This window comes from Brassica oleracea, chromosome C3 (assembly GCF_000695525.1).
Source record: "Brassica oleracea var. oleracea cultivar TO1000 chromosome C3, BOL, whole genome shotgun sequence".
Taxonomy (NCBI): domain Eukaryota; kingdom Viridiplantae; phylum Streptophyta; class Magnoliopsida; order Brassicales; family Brassicaceae; genus Brassica; species Brassica oleracea.
The window spans coordinates 55,397,430-55,408,027 of NC_027750.1; the positions used below are offsets into that span (position 1 = coordinate 55,397,430).

At 35.0% G+C, this 10,598-nt stretch overlaps 1 pseudogene; it reads left to right on the forward strand.

Annotated features, from left to right (window-relative positions):
• The first annotated feature begins 4,962 nt into the window (after positions 1–4,962).
• Positions 4,963–8,255, forward strand: LOC106332780 (annotated as a pseudogene).
• The last annotated feature ends 2,343 nt before the right edge of the window (positions 8,256–10,598 follow it).

A 10,598-nucleotide genomic window follows, 5' to 3' on the forward strand; every position in this document is an offset into this window, starting at 1 on the left:
TATCCTAATATCTACGGTATTACAACCTAAACGTTTCAAAACTAGCAAAGAAAATAAGTGGCATGAATTTCATCTCTGACTTGAGCCAAAGAAGTCTTTATGGAAGATGGGTGAAAGTCATAAAACTTTGGAATCAGTATTCGGCTGCTGGTGAAGAGACCAGTGAAATGGTTTTCATATGCTATATATTCTTTAAATCTTAAAAAAAAATCAAATGTTACTTCTGCTAATCCATATAGGGGTGTTCAATTTTGATGTCGGTTCGGTTTCTTCGGTTTTTTCGGTTTTTCAGTATTCCAGTTTATAAAAAATAGCTACCATATTAAAGACCATATATATTTTGGTTTGGTCCGGTTTATATACAGTCAGTTTCCAATTTTTTTGGTTTTATACCAAAATACCATAAATATAATCTTTTATAACATTTTGTCTTTAATGACATTTTGTTTCAAAAAAAAAATGATCTTTTATAATTTTGTAAATTTTACTTTATATAATTAAATATTGGCTTTAATAAAACACGAAGATACTTTCATTTTTAAATAGACTATTTTATTTTACAATTTAAAATAATTAGTAAACATATTAAGTTGATAACAATAATATTTTCTATAGAATAGAAAAATTAGCAATCCATAATATTATTAACTAAATATTAGTGTACATATATGTCAGCGTAGAAAAATAAAATTATGTTTTTTTAATTTGATAAAGATGAAATATATCTTTTGACTTAAAACAAAATATTAAATTAGTAAAATAAAAATTTTAAGTATGAAGGCCATATCAATAAATAAATTATGTATATGTTACTAATTATATTATAGAATTTACATATAATTATACAGCATATTTTCATTTTATTCGCTTTGATCAGTATAATTAGTTTATATGCCAAACCATATCCATATAGCGCATAAAAAAAAAAAAAATAACATCCATTCGGTATATTCGGTATTACCAAATTCAAAACATTTTTTCTATTTCGGTTCGGTTTTGCCGGATTGAACTCCTAAATCTAAACTATGTATAATATCTCACTATTGCTTTAACCTATTCAATATCCATTGATTAAATTTATAATTTTTTTTAGTCTATTCACCCCGCGCAGGGCGCGGATCATCACCTAGTTTGTTATATATTAGGATAACCGGATTAATAAATAGAGCTCAAGCTAAACAAACCTAATAGTTCAATATCACTAACAACAACTTGATGTTGCTTGACTAATACAGCTGACATTCTTCTAAATTTGCGATGAATTTTCTATAAACACTGTTTACGATGATTATGAAAGTAATTAAAGTTCTGTTTCCATTCATTTGCTATAGTATTTTCATAGAAGCTTATTTTGTTAATCTTCTCGTGTAATTTTAAAACGGTCTGAATATAACTCTAACAGGGAAGAATAACTTCTCTAAAATCAAGTTTAAGTAAATTTACCGTAGAAGACACAAAACCTCAAGTTAACTGTCCTCTGTGGTTAATAGGCGACTTTAAACAAACCAAAACCGTTTTAAGACCTGGCAAACATATTAATTAAATATGTGTTACATGATGATAGCTGGTACATTCATCTTCGTTTCCCTCAGAACTCAATCATCAATAGAATCCAATAATCCATAGTATGACCTGTTTCAAACAATGTCAAACCCCATTCTTTCAAACTAATCTCTCCGGAGTTAATTAGGGGACAAAAATCAAAATTAAGATAAGATCGATTATTATATATATATAAACTAATAAAAGTTGATTTAGGAACGTAATCACAACCACTAAACTATAGCCATTTGACGAATTTCAAATACTCTCGTAAATGATACGGTGGGCAAATACAGTTGAAACCGTTGTCTTATAGCTATATCGTATGAAATAATGAATTAGTACGATTGTGATGCGATAACCATAACTATTGGTATTTAATCCTATACTAATAACGTACATATGAACGCGAAATAATTCAGCACACTTTATTACTATTATTTATGGAAAATACTATAGTACTTGTCAGATGACCATATTACTAAGCACTACGCGTTACATAATTATGGATCGCATCAACTCTCATCACTGGAAGACACTTCGGGGAAATTGCATAAGGACCTTTGGATCTGAAACATCTCTATCTCTCCTCAGAGATTCCCTTCTCAGGTCCCATTGTCTCTCTTGAGAGTCGTCGCTTGTTTGCCTCCGGTCCGGACGGCGCGTACCGGCGTCCGGAGGGCTCTGCTTCTAGGTTAGGCTTTCTCGCTTTGCTGCTGCTTCACCTGTCTGTCTCCCCTTCGATATGTGCGGCGTCGTGGGCTGCGGTTTGGCGCCGGGGATTGCTCCACTGCAGAGGTGCTTCGTCTCCGGTGGTCTCTCTGTTTCTCTGGGACTTCGGCGAGGAGGGCGAACGGGTGGTGTTAGTTGCAGTCGGTTTTTTTTGGGTTGTGTTTCGAGATCGATTTTCAAATCTTAGATCTCGTTTGGCTTCGCTCTGTCTGTGAGTGGGAGGGACAGAGTGGCTCCTCCGGTTCGTCGGCAGTTCGCTGCTCTGGTCTTGGGAGGCATTTGGCTAGGGATGACGATTCTCGGCTCTCGTTGGTTCGTCGAGCTCGAGGTCTCTCCCTCTTGGTTCGGTGTATGCTGGTGGATCTTATTACCACGACAGTGGGTTGTGTGTTGGAGCACACAGGTGGTTGGTGCTCGGGCTCAGTGGCCGACTCGCGTAAGGTCTAGCGTGCGGTTTAAAGAGTGGTCGTCTATGCCGCTTCAGTGGCCGCTTGCTATGCCTCCTCACTGAGGACCTCAAATTCGCAATTCATGCTCCGATATCCTGAGTTGGTTTCTCTCCAACGTCGGCAGTTGTTATGTTCTGTCGAAGTTGGAAGCGTATCGCTTGGGATTGTGCCCTTGTTCTTTTTTCGTCATTGCGTTGGCAAGTGATGGCTCTAACATCACCAATTTTAGCTTATCGGTTCCCGACAGCTTCGGGCGTGTGGTGGTTCTCGTGTCTTTGACCGCTACGTCTAGCGTTCGGCCTTCGCTCACATCCCAGCACCTCACAGGTTTGTTTGAGCTCATGTCGTGGTGAGCGTGGCAATTGTGTGCAGGATGGGCTCGGTGTATGGAGTACGGAGTACGGAGGTTGCAGCCCTTTTTGCTCGGATCGGCATCCTGTACAAGTCGTATCCGGACCTAATAAATGCTCGGCTTTGTTGTTGAGGGTAGGTAAGGTCGCTGCTGTTGCTGTTTGTTCATGTAGGCTGGTGCTTCGAAGCTTTCGGCGAGTTGTTCTCAGGTGGGCCATTATCTTTAAGAGCGGATTCATCGCGGAGGCCAAAATTACCGGGTTCCGACTCTCGGTTGAACTTGGTTCATCTTTTTGCGGCAAGCTGTTGGTGCGGATTGGTCGAGCCTCGAGACTGCGGTGCTAGTAGTTGTGTTTGTCTTGTCTTTCATAACTTCATTGAGTCTGTGTTTAGTTTTTTTCTTTTCTCAGCTTCGTGTTAATCCCTGTATTTCTGTCAAAAACATAAAATTTTTGGTAATAATATCTTTATATTTTTACCAAAAAAAAAAAAAAAATTGCATAAGGACAACAACTACGTGCCCGTGGGGCTGTCGTTAGTTCTTATTTCTTACATCTTTCTTCAAGGGGCCAAGTCGGCCACAAGCTTGCAATTTTAATTAAATATTTTGTACGTTTTTATAACGAAAAAACTAAAAACTGACGTGGAATATTCGGTTATCAATCTGCCAAACAATGTTTTATGTTGCTCAGGCAATATTATTATCGATCATCATCATAGTTCTTTTAAATTCTTAATTAACAATAAGAAATTGTCTTCTTTTAACAAAAAAAAATGTAACACTTCCATGTTATCTTAATATCTTATATGACCTTACATTTAAAATATAGTTGGTCTTCCTAAGCCCAACACCAAGTTTTGTTTTGACTGGCCAATATATAACGAATTTGTTTTTTTCACTCTCTTTTGATTATTTAAAAAAATATTAAAAAATAATAACAAATGTTGTTCACAAAAGATATTTCAAGTAAATCATAAAATAATATATATAAAATAGAACACAAAAACATCATAGTTTTAGATATACATGTTTTTAAGTCGGGTACAAATCGGTTCTTGTCGGATCTATTCGGGTCGGTTCTTTTCGGGTCCGGGTCTATTCGGGTCGGTTCCTTTTCGATTCCGGTTCTTTCAGATAAAAAAAATTTAGACCCAAAAAATACTTGTAAATTTTTGATCCGGTTCCGGGTCGGGTATTTGTGGGTCGGTTCCGGTTCGGATGTTCGGCTCCAGGTTAAAGTGCCCAGGCCTAATTTAATACTATTCTACTCTTCTTTCTAGTAAGAAAATGAAAGAGTTGATCAATTTAAGATTCTAGTCTAATATGCCAGCAAACCTAGTTGGGTTCGATCTCGAAAAGTTGTCATAAAGGTTTATATTCGGCTCGGTAAAGCCTAAAATTTGGCTGTAAAAAATCGATTGGAAGTGGAGTTTCACTATAGTCAGCAAACAGGTGAAATAGCTATTAATTCATGTTATAAATTTGAAATAGGTATTTTTGGGAAGCGTAGAATTAATTTACGTCAATAATTAATAATATTTTGTGACCCAATGGAAATAATTCTCATTAAATAGTAGGTTGGAAAAAAAAAAGAGAAGAAATACACGATAAATGTGTTTGTGGCCATGGTTATCTTCTAAATGATGATACCTAAACAATAATGCTATGGAGAAGTTGGCTACCCATGAAAAGTTAACATTTAATTTATATAGCTCGGTAATGCTATTTAAGCAGTGTCGGATGAAAAGGGACAAAAGATTCTACCATTGACTATCAGATAGTTGATCAAAGCATTATTTACCGTTACGTTCACTATATGACCCAAAGCAACGACAAGTGTTATTCATCAACCCAAAAAAAGTCGAAGCTTTAAAGCGAGAGAGAAAAATGGCGACGTCGGGAACATACGTGAGGGAAGTTCCCTTAAAAGGGTCTGCGGAGAACACTACAAGAGTGGAGGAACGAGAACCATGCCTTCCCTGACGCCGTCGGCCACCACGTCCAGGGTATCACCATTCACGAAGGCGAATGGGACTCTCACGGGGCCATCAAGACTTGGAACTACACATGCGGTATTACTTCTACTTTCTAATTCTGTCTATATATTCCAACACTTCATACACATTGTTGAGTTAAATTATAGCCCATGTGTGAAACTATTATTTTGGTTGTACTATATACTCCATCTGTTTTTAAAAGTCGTATATTCTAAACTTTTCACATATATTAAGAAAACTCACTAAATATGCATTGTTTTTTGTGAATAACAATTTTTCATAATTTTTAGCCAATAGAAATTCAATAAACACCATTAATTTTTTTGAAACTTACAATTTTTCATAAAATCATACATTGAAAAGTTAAAAAATATATGTTTTTGAAACAAATTTTTTTTCCAGAACATACATCTTTTAGGAACGGAGGGAGTACTAAGTTATGAATTATGATTACTATATATGAATATAAGACAAATGAAAAAAAAGAATGAACAGTTGTTTCCGATATGTCACAAGTAGCTCGAGAATACATATGAATATATATAGTACTATTAGAGATACTAAACAAACCAACTACCCAACTATACATACTCTAATATATACGTCTTCATTTTTCCAAGTCTCATCATTTTGCGTTTGCGTTTATATTGAAAGCAAAAAAAAAAACTCTTTAAAGTACGAAACATATTTATTTTAACAAAAAATACAAATATTTATATACAGTTTACACGCAAATACAAACATGCTTTGCCTCTAGGGTTTGTGTTTACTGTTAACAAAAAAAACTTGCTTAAGATGCTAAATTATTAGTGTATTGTAAATGAGTAGTTAGAGTAGAGGTTAAAGTAGTTAATTATACACATTGTACACATTTAATCTTTAATCTCTACTCTAACTACTCATTTACAATTGTGTGTTATATACACTAATATAAATGTTATGGATTCATCCGGGAAAACACACAGATATTAACACAAAACCAAATGCAAGCAAACAGTCTATATGTACCATTGTCACGACTCATGACATCAACTAGATGAATGAGGATTGGCTGGTGCAGTTAACTAGTAACGTATCAGTAGTGTGAATTTTGATCTCTCTATGAGTCTAAGTTTGATTTGATATGCGTGGCGACCCGAACAAAATATCTATATTTCACATTAGTAATTAAATATGAGTACGTATCATGATTAGTCGGTATTTCAAATATATTGCATCATTACACCGGTATTAACATAATGTGATAAATTTGACGGATCGAAATGTAATAAAGATGGAAAGCAGGTATACAAGGAAAGGAGAGAGTTAGACGACGAGCAGAAAATGGTGACGTTTAGAGGACTTGAAGGTCACGTGATGGAACAGTTCAGAGTGTTTGATATCGTCGCGGAATTTACTCCCAAATCGGAGGATAGCTGCGTCTGCAAAAGCACTATGATCTGGGAAACACGTAACGATGAATTCCCCGAACGAGGCAGCTACATGAAACTCTTCACGAGCATGTTTTATGACATGGAGGACCAGGTCCTCGAAGCTTAATCATCATCATCATGACATCGCCATCACATATCACCATTACCATGAATCCATCTCCATTTTTTATTTATATTAATATGCTTTCAATACAATAAATGGGGTCTTGTGGAATTTCATTTATTTGTATGATCATGCTTCGATATGTTCTGATGGTCGTCATCTCCACCAGGTTTTATATATATACACAAATATTTAACGGATATAATGTATGTTGTTTGTTCCCTTATCAAATACTATATTCCAAGAGTTGTCGAAAACCATTTGTCTCCTTCACAGTTTTTACAATACTGCTGAAGAGAACTATTTTAAATCATGTTTAGTTAAAAACAAATAATTCACCAATTGAGAAAGGTCATTTTACATATAATTCTGTAAAGTTTTATATTAATTAATCATAAAAAGCATAGTAATCGTTTTTGGTTGTCTGAAAAGTATAAGTGGGTTTGGGCTGCTCGGGCTTGGGCTTGGGCTAGAAACGCGGCAAGATTCGATTAAAATTAAATAAAAAAGTTACATCTTCTTCTTCTGCATAACACTCGTTTCGTTTCCCGCTCTATATTTTCTTAGGGCCATTCTCTCTCTCGATTCCACTTCCACGGATACGATTCCTTCGTTCTTAGCCGCGTTTCCAGGTAAGAAATGGACAATTTTTCTCTCCGAGTTACATTTTCTCGGGAAAACGAAAGTTTTCTTTCCTCTGTTTCTTTTGTTTTCGATCTGCATTTCGCTTGATTTCTTCAATCCGGTTTAAAATTTCGTTCTAGATAGAGCTAATTTTGTTAATTATTCAGTTTTATTCCGTCGTGAGTTAGCAGATCTAAGATTTGGGGGTTTAGGGTTTCTAATTTTAGAAATTGTGATTTTTTTTTTTTGGTGGTGTTCCAGTTTAAAGACATCAATGTCTGGTGAATCAGCAGTTGGTGAAAGTGTCTCATTCGCTGAACTCGAGATTCTGAAAGGAAAGCACGAGACTTTGTTGAGGGAGCATGAAACCTCAATCTCAACAATCGAGCTTCTCGAGAAGAAGCTGAAAGAGGCGTTGCTGGTTGAGCAAAAGGGTGAGTATTGGGAGAAGAAGTATCTTGAACTGCTGAAGAAGCTAGAGACCGTTGAGAACAGTATCAAAGACTTGATGTATTCTGAAGTGGCCGGCGAGGATTCAGGGGCTGCAGCACTTGGAGAGGATCGTAAAGGTGTGTTTTTATCTTTCTTATGTTTTGGTGTTTCTCACTCAAGTGTATGGTTTTGGGTTTGGTAAACATGTTTTTTTTTTTTGGCTTTAAACTATATGCAGTTGTGATTGTGCTCAGTGATGACGATGAAGGGGACGGAAGCGAGAGCAGTGGAGGAGACAGTGACTCTGAGAACCAAGAAAATTTATCCTTCTATCTTTGATCAAGAACTTGGAATCATTGTAGGAGATGGAGAAGTAGAGAGTAAGTAGTAGTAGTAGTAGTAAGTTGGCTGTTTAGTTATGACTATGAATCTCCGATGTGTTGTTGTTGTTTTGGCTTTCGGAGTTAGGATGTTAAGAGATGATAGTTTGTATGTTAAGTGGATTTTTAGCCTAACAAAAGGTTGCAAGAGAGGCAGCTTCCATCCTCAAAACTATGTTCAGACTGTTCTAGTTATAGCAGTTAAACAAGAGATGAGATCAAGAAACTTGTTTATGCTAGTGTTTGGATCTATTAGGCTGTGTTCTTTAAGAGACATCATCATAAAGTAGTTTACAGTTTTTGTAAATTCTTCACATTTCATTCGGAATGGAAGACTCTGCGGCTCCATTTTCGAGTTTGGGTTTAGGCTCAAGACTGGCTCGGTGGTTTCACGTTCTCCATGAGCTTAACAAAATCCGACATCCTCGGCCTCTTGTCCGGTGCTTTGACGACGCATGTCCTTAAAATCCCCTTGCTGCAGTCCATTCCTCTCTCACTACTGAATGTACACATCGCATCAAATGGATAACCTCATCTCCTGCGGCAGTGTGAATGAACAAGTCTAATTTATATTCTGTAAAATGAAAAAAAAAATGAAAATCCTCGCCTTTTCCTTTTAAAAAAATCCTTTTAAAAAATACAAACTTTCTACAACAAAAATCCTTTGACCCTACACCTGGAACTGGAAGGCAGTAATGAAGTTTTAACTGGGAAAAGTTCTCCAAAAGACAATAATAATGAATGATGAATCAAAATCTTTCTTCTAAAAAAAAAAGTATAGATTTGTATTTTTCAAATATTCATGGCAAACTCTGTCATTTGGAGATTATCACACAGAGGAAGTCATAAAATGAAAATTTATCATTCCTTATAGACAATCTGTTGAAATTCATCAATGAGATATTTTTCAGTTTCTTTTGATGTTGTAGTTTTGAAATTAGATTCTAGGTTGTTGTAAAAGGTAGAATTATAAGTTACTGAATGGTCGCATCAAGTAATGGAGAAAACTGAAATTACTCTTTTTTAAATACAATAAATGAAATTGATGAAACGGTAAGAAGAGAGAGTGTGTGTCTGCTTAACCATGGATTGTGTTTCCATTTCACCCCTAACAAAAAGCCATTCACGTTCTATGCACAAATTGAGATATGAACTTCGTTTCTCCTATATTTCCAATTTTTAAACAGCAACAAATTTGCACAATTGTTAATACTAATAGTGATCATGTACGGATAACAGAAACATGTAAGGAATATTTTTTTTTCCTATTATATGATCTTATAGTTATCCGTTTTCTATTGGAATATTGATATTCCTTAATATATTTGGTGACCAATGAAATTAGAAATAAAGGAGTAATTCCTAATTTATCTCTATTTTGATAGACGGTTGAGATTAATCAAAAAGAAACCCTAAAGAGGAATTAGGTCATCTCTCCACCTATAAATACATATCTTTAGACCATCATAAAAATATTCTAAAAGCAACAACTAACGTTATAGGCGAGGCGAGAGAAACCTAAGAGTTCCTAAGAAGATATTGAGTTGTTCATCTTCCATTCAGGATTCAATCCATTCAGGAAAATTCTCAGGCAAAATGAATCCAGGTAACTCTATAAACATTCATATGATTCTATTATGTGATTAACCTAGATGTTTAAAGATCTTAGGGTTCATGTAAATTTAACTTACATGTAGTATCAGAGCATGGTTATGAACATCCGTTTAATCCATTAAGAATAATAGATCTATGAACTTGATAATTGAAATTGATAGATCTGAGTATTAAAATTTCTAGATCTTCTTATTATGAGTTTTATTTTCGTATGTGTGCGAACTTTGTGCATCTGAAATAATTATTTTTTCTGTTTATGAGAGTCGTGCATAGTTTATGCATCTAAGGATTATAATTTACTGTTTAAAAGAATCGTACATAGTTTGTGCATACCCGAATTATAATTTTTCGCAGTACAGAATCCGTGCAAAAACGGTGTTCTGCAAATTAGGGTTTTTCCGCAAACCCTTTTCCGTGTAAATTTCGGGATTATGTAAATTAGGGTTTCCAAAGACCTATCCTGTAAATAATGATTTGTGAAGTTTTTGTGCAAAATTGATAATAATAATTGGTCTGTGCATAATTAGTACAGCGTGTTTTGTATATACTGCAGAACCGTTTTGCGCAAGGGTTTCCAAAGACCTATCCTGTAAATAATGATTCGTGAAGTTTTTGTGCAAAATTGAAAATAAAAATTGGTCTGTGCATAATTAGTATAGCATGTTTTGTATATACTGCAGAATCGTTTTGCACAGAATTCGTACAAAACCGATTTTGCACTTAAAGTTATAAACTTTTCTATTCATAATCCGTATAGAAATAATTTATATACTAAAACACAATTAGTACAAAATATTATTTCACATAAATTGCTTATTAGGGTTTAGATATCACCACAATGACTTTACCTTAATAGTTGCAACCAAGGCTGTTCAATATGGTAAAACCGATTTGAAGCTTTGATTTTAGTTATAGATTTGATTATTTTATTTGATGGCAT